Source organism: Excalfactoria chinensis, chromosome Z, assembly GCF_039878825.1.
Source record: "Excalfactoria chinensis isolate bCotChi1 chromosome Z, bCotChi1.hap2, whole genome shotgun sequence".
NCBI classification, from domain to species: domain Eukaryota; kingdom Metazoa; phylum Chordata; class Aves; order Galliformes; family Phasianidae; genus Excalfactoria; species Excalfactoria chinensis.
This window is the reverse complement of record NC_092857.1, coordinates 58,127,645-58,140,592: the sequence shown is the minus strand read 5'-3', so window position 1 is coordinate 58,140,592 and position 12,948 is coordinate 58,127,645. Positions and strand designations below refer to the sequence as shown.

The 12,948-nt window shown below is 37.5% G+C and overlaps 1 long non-coding RNA gene across 3 annotated transcripts in view; it reads left to right on the top strand.

The window, feature by feature from the left end:
• The window catches only part of LOC140264085 (uncharacterized), a 64,864-nt gene extending 52,232 nt beyond the window's left edge, over positions 1 to 12,632 (top strand). For 2 of the 3 annotated variants that reach the window (XR_011905998.1, XR_011905999.1), the window contains exons 7-9: positions 2,191 to 2,395; positions 6,304 to 6,418; positions 9,703 to 12,632. This is a non-coding gene — a long non-coding RNA (uncharacterized lncRNA). The remainder of the gene's footprint in view (positions 1 to 2,190; positions 2,396 to 6,303; positions 6,419 to 9,702) is intronic. The other variant, XR_011906000.1, reaches the window with a different exon arrangement.
• Positions 12,633 to 12,948: the final 316 nt, after the last annotated feature.

The window sequence follows — 12,948 nt, the reverse complement described above, 5'->3', positions numbered from 1 at the left end:
CATAAAAATTACCAAAGTTCAGCTTTAGTAATTCTGAGTCTGTGTTGCAGTGGCTGTGTAGTGGGAGAAACAATAGGGAACCAAACTCGTATACAATGCATTTTAATCAAATTCTTCATATAGTAAAAGGCCTCTCATTAGCCTATTGCCTGCATTTTTGTAGCATTTAACACAAACACTGGCATGGTACTGACTTGGAGTGGAAAATATTAGCAGGAAAAATTGGTTTTCTATGTATGTTGAATATACTGCCAAAATCTGTTAGCAGTCCACCTGCAGTCCAAGGATTTATTTGTTAGAGTAACCAAAGCTTAACCAGATAAGGCCTTTACTTGCTTCCCACATGCTAAATAAGTGAACAAAAATAAATAATTTATGTTTTTCTTTGATAAAATTCCTCCATGTAAAGACCTGAGTTAATGGATACTGACATATGAGGCCCTCAAGTAAATTTTGGGATTCTCTTACAAATTGTATACTTGGAGCCTTCTGATGGGAAAGTTTTTCGGCTAAATCTCTTAACTCAGGAACTCTTCACTGTAAGATCTTTGGTCTAGCGCATATCTCAAATAATAACTTATTGCATAAACTGCAGGTAAATAATTCCATCCTCTCCAAGTTTGATCATCTGTGGATCTGGTAGCTCATATACAGACAGCCTATTGCCAAAACCTTTGCAAAATAATAATAATAATAAAAATAAAAATTTAAAAAAAAGAAAAGGAGAAGAATCAGACTTTCTGCTCCATTCTTTATAGACAGGGTAAATTGGATATTGATAGGTTGTAAATACTAGCATATATATGTATAAAGACAATTTAGGATGAAGTAGTGTGCTAGATAGTGGCTAATCCAATATTAGCACCAGGAAATGATATGTATATATTTTTTCTCTGGATGCTGCAATTGCCATAGTCAAATCTCTATTCTCTTCTTGCTCAGGCAAAACTGTATTGAGCATAATTTTTTTCATATGCAGTGACTTAATTTCCCCCCTTCAAGAACTCATGCTCTGATTAAAAAATATGTACTTATAATTTTTCATCAAATTAAGTTTATTAAAACCAGTCAGATAATCTTTATTATCAAGTTAAATTTAATACCTATTATGAGATTGAACCACTAAAGTATCTAGTTCTAGTAAACAGTTCAAGAAATTATCTCCAAACTTCAATCATAAGAGAATGATATTAAAGCAAACATACAGATTAAATGATGATGGGAACATTTGGTTTCTTAAAGCAAAGACGAAATCTATTAGGGTTGGGCTGAATCTTGAGGTTATCATGTATCCTTTGAATCATTGTCCCAAATGTTTATATATGTAAGTATCAACCAAAATGAATAAATAACTTCAAGATTTAATCTGGTGTTATTAATTTTTTTCTGATTGTTTTCTGTGACTGAACAGCTTATGTAAATACTCTGAGCTGTTGCATTGTTTATAATTACTGAGCAATAGATGGAAGTTGCAGGCTAGTTAAAAGCATGTGTCTTGATTACAAAATGCTAAGAATAATTGTAACTTATTTCCTTTTTAAATTTATGTAAGAACAAATATAGGAAAATTTAATTAAAGCACATGAATTTTAGTGCCAATTGTAAATATACTGATACAATTCTGAATATATAATAATCAACAAAAGATTTCTAAATAGATCATATTCTTCTACACTATAAAATATTTAATTAAAAAAAAAGTGCAATAATAAACCAAGAGCTACTAGTGTGTCCTACAGAATACTTGCTGATGTCTAGCAGAAAAAAATATGGGGAAACAGGATGGTATTTATTTGCAAAAATCTTTTAAAGTGAAAAGGACACTTGTCATGAAAGATAACATAGTAAGATTTGATGCAGGTACAAATTTACTGGAATGGGCCAGAAATCCAACAGAAAAGGCTTTGTTCATATCTCAGTAAAGATTATATTTCTAGACATCTAGTACAACGTGTTCAATGATAGGTTGCATTTAATTTTTTTTTTTTTTTTTTTTTTTTTTTTTTTTTTTTACTGGTAAACATCAGAAATATTAAAATAGTGTTTGATAGTCTACCGACATGTTTGTTATTTTTCTGGCATAGTGAAGGAGTGAAAAGAAAATCATTTGGGAATAAAAAAGGATTCCTTCTATTTCTTGGATTGATGGTTTTATTCACTGTAGGAACTGATGTTGTGTTGTGCTGCCAGGTGACTTTGTGGGCTATCCAACAGCCTGGACCACAGAAATACTCAGAGATGGGTCAAGAAGATCTACATTCACTGATCTGAATGCCTTTCCAATGTGGGTGTCAGATCCTCTACCATGAGACTCCACATCCAGCCATAGAGAACTTCTTGCAGCAGCAGAAAAGGAGGATGAGAAAAACCTTCAGTTACACAGATGATTTTTCCTGTAAGTCAAAACACTGCTCATGGCATACACTGACAAACTGTCCATCCCTACTTCTATAGATAGAAGGAAAATTGCTTCCTTCTGTTTGGAAAAGTTCTGTAGTTTTTTTCTTGATTTCAGGCAGTGGTGAGAATCATTCCCCACTTCATGATATGCTATACCATGTACAGCAAAATACAACCTCTGTGTAGCCCTTTCCCTTTGGGGTTTCTTCAGCCTTTCTGAATGTTTTCCTTGCTGTTGTTCTACCTGTGGTCTTCAGGTGAAAGCTTCTTCCTCTTAATAATGTATGTTACCACCTTTTCTAGTCTGATTTTGTGCCAAATGATTTTATCTTAAGAGCTAAATACCTATTGGTTTTGGTGAGCACTGAGTGGACTAAGGCAGGTCTTTTTAAATTTTTTTTATTTTTTTATTTTTTTTATTTTTTATTTTTTATTTTTATTTTTATTTTAAACACTTAAGAAACAACTGCTGCCATAATCACAAGGGAATAGCAATCCCTCTTCATAAATTCAATTTGTTCATAACCTTTTGACACAGACCATAAATAACCTTTATATATCTCTCTCACACACACAAGGACACATGCAGCATGTGACATAAACAACGTATATAAATATTTACAAAAATACAAAATAAATCTAAAGTGCCATAAAACTACCCACTTACTAGCAAGTGGTTAACTGCTTTTTCCAACTGATACCTGGAATGCCTGCCATCTCTGTTTGCTGTGCCACTGTATTGGCTGAGGTACAAAACCATAGCAAAGGAAGTACTAATCCATGAACAATGAGGCTATTTCTACAGAGATTACACCAGAGATGAGGGGAAGCTGAGGTTGCATTCTGGTTCCTATAAGGGCTAGCAAGATTTTCTGCTCAGTAGTCTGGAAAAGCAAAATAATAGAGAGTAAAAACAAAAACCATATAAACTATTTTTAATTCTGAAAATTATTCTGTGATATTTATTATTTGGAAGAACTTGATAATAATACTGACAAAAAAAATTAAACAAAAGCACATGCCAGAATTGAAAGTGGTAAATCAGAAAATGTTATGGAGGGAACAATTATTCCTAATCTGTGATGTCCCTACTTGTGCTTTAAAACTTATAGGAGGATGTCCCACCTGATAAACTAGATGCTTTATGTTTTCAGTAATATAATGATAAACGCTGATAATTTCTGGGTAAAAAATTAATGGAATATTCTACATGTAAGAAAGTACTGAAGTTTAATACTTATTTTGATATTAGCACAACTTCTTGCAGAAGATCCAAGATAAAAAGGATTCATTTGACAGCCTATATCATTCTTATTTTTGTTCAAAATTAAAAAAAAAACAAACATTTAAATTTAGACCTTTCAAGTATAATGATGATGATTTACACTTTTCAAAGAAAAAAAACATTGGTAAGACCAGGAGTCAGAGACCTATTTCTAACAGTGGAAAACATCCTTTTTTTTTTTTTTTTTTTTTTTTTTTTTTTTTTTTTTTCTCCACCTTTGTTGAGCAGGGTTGTCTGGAAATATTGGAGGCCACAGCATCTCTTTGCCTTTTGCGTGCCTTTGGTTTAGTTGATAGGGCTTACAGCCCTGGAAGGCGCAAGAGAACAACAGGCAAAGAGCAGGCAGACTCCTCATTCACAGATGCATGGTAAGGAAACATGAGGGATAAAGGGTTGTTGCAAATTACACCTTGAGTGCAGCACTTGGAAAAACAAACATGCTTCTGCTTTCCTGAGAGCAGTGTGCTCAGTCTTTCTTACCAACATGGGCAGCATAACAAATAGAATACATTGTCTCTGACAAATAATAACAAGCTGTCATTTTCAGTATTATATATTCAGAATATTCTGAATAGAGAGTTGCTCCTCACAAATATATCTTTCAAAAAGAATGACCATAACTGCTCATCCATGTTAACTAAACAGAACCCCAGCTCCTCTGTCAGGTGTGGATGCTTTCGTGAGTTTGGTGCTACTCACAGCAAGTCAGGTCAGAGGGCTGGGTGATGGAAACCTGGGGAGACCTAATCTGCACGTGATGCTGCAAGGCTGCAGAACCACTGAGGCTGAGAAGGAAAGCTCTTTAGGACTATTAATCAAAGTGTGGTTGGTTTAAGGGTGGCATTTTGCTAATGCCTATTTAATTGAGAAGTATGTCCTTCAGTAGCGATGAACCCTTTCACAGTACCAATTAGTTCACATTATGTCGTGACAAGTAGAGGAAACAGTGACAGCACAAGGATTCAATTTCCTAAATAATAAAATACAAGCTATATTAGTGTAAATAGTGGAACAGGAAACAAATTTACAATACACCTGAAGCTATTACATGACTTTACAACACATTTATATGCAATTACTTAATTTGGGCCACCTTTCTTCTAAACGTTCTGCTTTTAGACCAAGTGAGGGATGTTCATTTAGACTAAGCTGGTCATTATTCCCATGTCTTCATGTTTTCCCTGCAGCAGTTGGAAACAGTCCTGCTCCAGCTTTATTTATTTAAGTTTCAGTTTAGGAAAGTATAAAGTTAAGGAGAGACCTCAAGAACTCGGAGAGACTTCAGAGTTGAAACTCTGCCAGGTAACATAAATAGATTAGAACATACACTCTGACAGGCCAGGAGTAGCTCAGAATGAAAGATCAAAGAAGCCATGAGAAATAAAAATAGCCAGAGATCCCTAGAACAGATATCATATATTAAATTAATTACAAGAGCTAGAGGTATATGTGTAGACAGTACCATGCACTAAAGAGAGGGGACAGCCAAATCGAGTAATGAGCTTCTCTCTTCCTTCCTTTCCTTAATTCTCTACCACTTTAATATCCACGTCTGAGGAGAGCTGTTTATTTTACTATATATTTCACTGGAACTTTATCTAGTTAATAGAGGTTCCACAAATTAATCTGGGATGCTGCAACATAATTCAGCAGATTATGCTTTGAAATAAAATTTCCAGGCATTACACTTTACTTTCCTTTTCAGATTTTCATCCCATTATCTCAGTTGATAATCTTACAGTTTTTGTCATAAAAGATTCAAAATTACCACCAGTTAACACACCACAGTGGCTGAAATACTGAGCCCATTTTCTTTGATAAGATAAACACATCAGAATAAATACTTCAATGACAATAATTTTCCCCCCTGATTGTTATTCAATACCCTCAAATATTTGTATTTTTTTTTTTTATCACATTTGCACGTGATCAGCACTTACTAACAGTCAGAACTTAACCTTTTTCTACTGAATCAACTCCTTCAGTCTTTTAATGTAGTTTTGTTTCTATTTCAAGGTCAATTTTAAAAGGAAATAAAAATGTGGCCTTAGCAGGCTGATGTAAGGCACAAAAAAGGCAGAACAATTTGAGGGATTCAGTTATAGTAAATTACCAGGATTGAATGATTTTCTTCCAGAATTCTGAAGCTAGAAAATTATTAAGTACAGTATGTATAGATAGGAATATACATTGTCTTTTAAAAGACAGTAACAGGAATAGTAATATATAACATCATAATGTATAATATCCTCCCTGCTAAATCACTCTTCTTAGAGACTGAAAGGCAACTTCTTCAGGGTTTTGCATTTCTTTTGAAAAAGGGTGTGAAATTTGTGATTCATTTTGGTGCTGAGAAAGCTAATGAATTCTTCTAAAGAGGGTAATTTTGCAGGAATCAGAGGACAGTGGCCTGAAATGACCAAAACAGTGAAGCTTCTGCAAACACGAAGTGAATTAGGGCATAACAAGTACAAGTGAGTAGGGAAAGGAATGCCCTGGACTTTGAGAAATCATATGACAAAGGCAATGTAAAGAGACCATGTAAGAAAATAATACTTTTCTGCATAGAAAGGAATTCTGACTAAACTAAACTAAACTAATTATTTTATTCTTTGCAGTCCATTGATCCTGTCCACCTAGTAGGAAGGACAACTGAAATTCTACTGGGTTAGGATGGACAGATTCCATTGTGTTACTCTGGACACACCCACACTGCTGACCAGGAAAAAAAAGGTAAGTTAGTCATTGGCAACAAGTCATTTTGACAGGCTACAGAGCTGAATTGGCATGTGGAAAGTTGTTGGGAGAACTGAGGTTGTCATCACCAGCTACAGTCGCACAGAATGCAGAACACAGACATCTCTCTGTACCAAAAGGGGCTGCATCTGCTCCTGCACAAGGGCTTGAATTTCTGGATGTCTCCTATGGGACCAAGACTGTAAGGTCAGTAGTGCCAGGGGAGATCTGTGCAGGATCTGCTTGTGGAGCAATAAAATAGCTTGCATTTGGGGAATCTCGTGTTTAAAAGGATAGGATAGCAACAACTGAACTCAACAAGAAATTGAGTTTCCTTCCTTCCTTCCTTCCTTCCTTCCTTCCTTCCTTCCTTCCTTCCTTCCTTCCTTCCTTCCTTCCTTCCTTCCTTCCTTCCTTCCTTCCTTCCTTCCTTCCTTCCTTCCTTCCTTCCTTCCTTCCTTCCTTCCTTCCTTCCTTCCTTCCTTCCTTCCTTCCTTCCTTCCTTCCTTCCTTCCTTCCTTCCTTCCTTCCTTCCTTCCTTCCTTCCTTCCTTCCTTCCTTCCTTCCTTCCTTCCTTCCTTCCTTCCTTCCTTCCTTCCTTCCTTCCTTCCTTCCTTCCTTCCTTCCTTCCTTCCTTCCTTCCTTCCTTCCTTCCTTCCTTCCTTCCTTCCTTCCTTCCTTCCTTCCTTCCTTCCTTCCTTCCTTCCTTCCTTCCTTCCTTCCTTCCTTCCTTCCTTCCTTCCTTCCTTCCTTCCTTCCTTCCTTCCTTCCTTCCTTCCTTCCTTCCTTCCTTCCTTCCTTCCTTCCTTCCTTCCTTCCTTCCTTCCTTCCTTCCTTCCTTCCTTCCTTCCTTCCTTCCTTCCTTCCTTCCTTCCTTCCTTCCTTCCTTCCTTCCTTCCTTCCTTCCTTCCTTCCTTCCTTCCTTCCTTCCTTCCTTCCTTCCTTCCTTCCTTCCTTCCTTCCTTCCTTCCTTCCTTCCTTCCTTCCTTCCTTCCTTCCTTCCTTCCTTCCTTCCTTCCTTCCTTCCTTCCTTCCTTCCTTCCTTCCTTCCTTCCTTCCTTCCTTCCTTCCTTCCTTCCTTCCTTCCTTCCTTCCTTCCTTCCTTCCTTCCTTCCTTCCTTCCTTCCTTCCTTCCTTCCTTCCTTCCTTCCTTCCTTCCTTCCTTCCTTCCTTCCTTCCTTCCTTCCTTCCTTCCTTCCTTCCTTCCTTCCTTCCTTCCTTCCTTCCTTCCTTCCTTCCTTCCTTCCTTCCTTCCTTCCTTCCTTCCTTCCTTCCTTCCTTCCTTCCTTCCTTCCTTCCTTCCTTCCTTCCTTCCTTCCTTCCTTCCTTCCTTCCTTCCTTCCTTCCTTCCTTCCTTCCTTCCTTCCTTCCTTCCTTCCTTCCTTCCTTCCTTCCTTCCTTCCTTCCTTCCTTCCTTCCTTCCTTCCTTCCTTCCTTCCTTCCTTCCTTCCTTCCTTCCTTTTCTTCACTCTAAAAGGAGTTATTTAAGTGGAGGTAAGCAAAACAGCAAAGGGTACCTGCTTTCCTGTGTGTGTGTGTGGATCCACAAGCAAAAGAGGGAAGGGCATGTATCTGGACAGAAATATATTCCACTGTCTGACTTGAAATCAAAGTGTGGAATCCACTGCTATTCAGAAAGATATTTTGAGTGAATTTTTAAAAGGGCTGGATGAGTTCATTGCTATTTGTTGCAGCTACTCTCAAATAAATATGTGACTATCCTCTTTTCCAGCTTCAAAATTATACAACTGAGAGCAAAGTTTGGCTATCTAAAAGTAATCAAACGCAATGCTTGATGCTCAACAGCAACCTTTTTGCCTGAAGAGGTCAGGAAGGAAATATTTTCCCACGCTAATGGGTAACCTCAGTTGCATTTTTCAGCAGCTGTTATGCTCTTGAAGTACTTGTTCGTTACCTCTGGAGACACAATGTGCCAATGCCCAGTTCTGTGTTCCAGAGGTTTACAAGTTAGAAGGAATGTTTCACACTCAAGAGAAAAGAGAACAGTCATCCCCTTCCATTCTTAAAGTATAGTTTTGTCGTATCGTAAGGTGTCTGTCTGGTCTTTTGTCCCACTTACAGTTTCATTCATTCAAGTGTAATTGTTAAGGTAAGCCCTGTGTCTGGTCTGGTCTTGTCAAAACCCAGGCAAACACAGAAGCAAAACATAGAATTGGTAATGGTGGCTCTCCTGTGTGTGTTGGTATTCCTTGAGTACACTTCTGCTTAATGAGAAAGCACAGGTGTTCTGACAAGCAAGAACAACAAATAATAATAATAAAAAAGTTGCTATCCTGTCAAATACTGTGTGCATATCAAGGATCTGGAATACAAAGCAGACTTAACAGCAATCACGTTTTGAGTAGAATTCACTTGAATGTAACACCTTCTCCCTCTAAGGTTTTGAATGTGGTATCTTAAAGAAGATCACACAAATTACTCATTCTGGGAACAAAGGCTCTTTTTTGAAAGCTGTCAGCTTGCTGACAGTTATGATGAGCATTTACTTCAGGCTTGTAAAACATATTAATCAAACTTGTTCCTATAGCTTCAGTCCAAGGAGGGTTACTGTTTCTTTTAGAGAAATGTTTTACATAAGTGAAGAGCTCTGAATCTGTATACACCTCGAATGCAAACTGCTTTCTATGCCATTCATTTATTCAATGCATAAATACTTGTCTACACCAGGATTAAGGAGAAGTGAAGCAGTGTATGGAAATCTGTTTATTACAAGACTATTTGCCAAAGACCTATGCACCATTCATTGAACCCTGAAAAACATTTGAAAATATGGGTTGCATTTGCAAACTTCAATGTATGACATGGAGATCTGGCAAACTGCCTGGTTTCTACTTTAAGGATTGTCATTCTGGGAAAAATAAATTTCTCTAACTAGACAAAAGTCAATGTTTTCATGTTTTACTGCAATCAAACTGATATGGTTGACAATTTAATGTCTCAACACTTAAAATATCTGTGGATAATCAGTTATCTCAATCAATCATATCTACAAGATTTCTCTATTTTCAAAGCCTGTATACGTATGACAGAGATATCTAACAGTTTATAGAAACCTTCCCTTCCTTAATGCTTCATGATTTCTCTTCAACTAAGCAGTTCTTTTTTTTTTTTTTTTTTTTTTTCTTTTTCTCTCCATATGCAAGACTTTATAATTGCTGGAAAAAAAAAATAATAAAAAAAATCCAACCCTGCACTGTAATCAGATTTTGAAACCTTTGTGTTAATGTCCTGTTTTATTTAATTTTATGTATATTTTATAGTCTGCTTGCCTGTCAGAAAGATGTGGAAATGTGCTGGCATTCCAGCTGAAGACATCATTATGAGTGAGAAAATGCTCAAGGCTTTTTCAAAGTGGGTGCTGAAACATACGTTTCTCTTCTTTGACTCCAGGGGATGCTAACAGCTGCCCCAGCAGACAGGTACAGCAAGGTCAAAGGGTAGCAGAGCTGTGCACCTTCAGGATTTGACTGCCAGCAAAGTAGATGGGTAGCTTCTCAAAACTAATAATAAAAATAGCAACAATGATGAGAAGAAGAAGGAACTGACAACAAAAATGAAAAGAAACCTGCAGGAAGTGAATTCTGGGTAGCACAACGCTTGGCAGAGCTGATTTTAATATCTGACAGGTTGAGTTCACTAATCTTTGCTATTCATATTGACGTGAAACTTCATACAGTTTTAGAGATTTGTATCTATTAAGACATGCAGCAGTGTTCCTACAACATGGGAACAAGTTTGCTAGCGCCTACTGTTCTTCTTCTTCCCTGATAAAAATTGATATGAACTGCTTTAAATGCCTAACAGATAATTACTCTGAACACTCAATAAAGAAAGCTGCATCTTCAGGGCCTCCTTTATCTTTAAAAAATAATATAAAAAAACAAACCCCAGACCCACCAACAAGACAAAACAACATTCTTCCCTCCGTCTTCCCCCCCCACTCTTTTGTTTCTTTGATTACTTGGAGCTTTGTAATCAAACTAAGCTTAGTTTCAGGACCCTTGGGGCAGTATCTCTTAGTTCCCTGTCAGACTGCGTTGCAAAACAATCAATCTTGCTCTTGCACTCACTTGGCGGAAGTGCCGCGACACGAAGAGCGCCGTGCTTTGCTCTTGCTGTGAAGCTTCGATGACAAAAGTTTTTATCAGAAGCTGACTGTATTTAGGGTTATGAATATGCAATGACTCTCATTAGTATTGAAGCGCAGGAGCACAGGCTGACATCCCCCGCCACTTTTAGCTGCTGCAGAATCGTCTAATGAATTGTCTTGCTCTTTCACTTGCACAGGCGCTGCTGTTATGGCTCCCTGTTCCAAGGGGAGTTGCCCAGTTTGAGAATACTGTTGACTGCAGAAATTAATTGCCAGGAACTGCTCTTGATTTTGTTAAACAATGTTGAGACAGTGTTAAAATTGCCAGAACAGAAAACCATTAAGCTCTGCACTAGACAGAAGCATCATGAGTGAAGGAGCATGCATGTCCATGTGCCAGGTGTGCCACAGGTTTGCGTGCAGCCTTGTGGTCACACCTGCACACATGAAGATGTCTGTGTGCCAGAGGAGGGTCTCAGAGTCCTGGCTTCACATTGATTTATTTATTGTTCTCCCAGCTAGAACAAATGAGGATAAGGCGGTGTTCTCCAAATAAGCAGGTTTCCAATACATTGCTGTTTGATCAACCTGTTAATACTCCTTCCTTTTCCTCTGGGACCCTGCCAAACATTTTTCAGTTCACACATCTGCAATCTTTTTATGAATAAAGCACTGATAAGAATGTTGCCAACAAATGATTAAGATATCTGGCTTGATTTGTAGCATTTGAGGAGATGTGAAAGCTTTCAGAAACAAGTGGAAATGCCCCTTTTTCCCAATTGGTTAAATTAAGTTTTTTTTTTTTTTTTCCCCCCCCTATTCATCTGAAATTTCTCCTGACATGAAAGGAGCTTTTGTGGCTCTCTGCAGATTGTGAAGGATGGAGTGAATTGAAACAGATAATATATTCCAAGAAGCGTAAGTAGCATTCTGAAAGGTGTGTGCATACTGCAAATAATGAAGGATATGAGGTTCTCCCAAGAAGATGTCAGCCCTGTGCAGCTCTTTATCCATTCAATCAGTAATGGAAATAGTCCCAGTGCAAGCAGGAGGATCTGTTTAATTTTTACTGCGATTTTTGGCACTGCTGCTCTAAAGTGAGCTTGGGTTACCTCTTGACCCAACCCCAGGAGTGCCTGTTCTCATCAGCTGGAGAAAAAATAAACATAAAAAATATCTACATGTTGGGAGTATCAAATACAAGAGCAGTTTAAAATAAATGCAGTTCTGACAAAAGTGGCTCAAGTATCATACATCAAACACTTGTTACCTCTCTTGGCCTTAGTGATTGCACGTGACTAAGAAAGAGTGAGTGATAAAATCCGAAGAAAGATGAAACCAATCTGGGCCTTTTTAAAGATCATCAATCATTCTGCGCAGCCATGATATTATTAGTTCCAGTAAGCCTTGTTCTCCCATTTTATGGACATCATAAACCCCCCACCCCTCTACCAATGCTACCATGGGAAATCATTTTTATGGGCAGCATCTTAGCATGGGCCAATCAGATCTAATCACATAACAAGCTACTGAATTATTCAACATTCTCCCTAATTCTGCATTCTTCCTGCACTTTGCTGTCACTGCAGGGTTTTAAAAGTATGTGTTTTTACAATATTTATTAAGAAGATAACTGTACACAGGAATTTTTCTTTCTCAATGTCTTTCAATAATTGTTTGTTCCCTTAGATGGTTGTACTATATGCACTACCGTATAGAGAATATTTTCTCAGAAAAGAACAGCTATTCATAATGTGGCATTCAGCTCTAAACTCTTTCGGCTTTTAAAATACTGAGCGTAAGGACAATAGTGAAACAATTGTGTTCAAACATAAAATATTCAGATTTACAGAGCAAACTGTAACCAGCATGTCTCTTAGCTGTTGCTATGAATACAGGGCTTACATTGTATATGAAAATATTTCAGTTTTAATTGCAAATCTGTGCAGAGATGATTTGGGGTCTGTAATTAGCACATAAATTCCAGACTTTGTGACTGCTGTGAAAACGCACATTATTTATGGAACGATTATCTAAACATAATTCAGTGTTTTTTTGCTTTCAACAACTACTGTAAAAGTCTGATTTAATAAAATGTGAAAAATTTCCCGTCTCTTACACTTCTGTTTATGTTATGAAGCATTCGTTCCTCCATGCTGCCATTTCCCGCTCCACCTGCAGTGGTCTCTGCTTTCAGTGGTTCCATACTTCACTCACACCTCAGGGAGGTTTCTTCACAACCATAAAGTGTCAGGCACTTAATTTGTTTAAAATGAAAACTTGGATTATGCAAATTGGTCTGAACTGCATGAACAGAGTGAGTTTATGTGACCTCCATCCTCGTGCTTTTTCATCCAGGCTCTAAGGGGAAATAGAGAGGAGCCCTGTCTGAGCTGGTTTTAAGCTACCATATGCA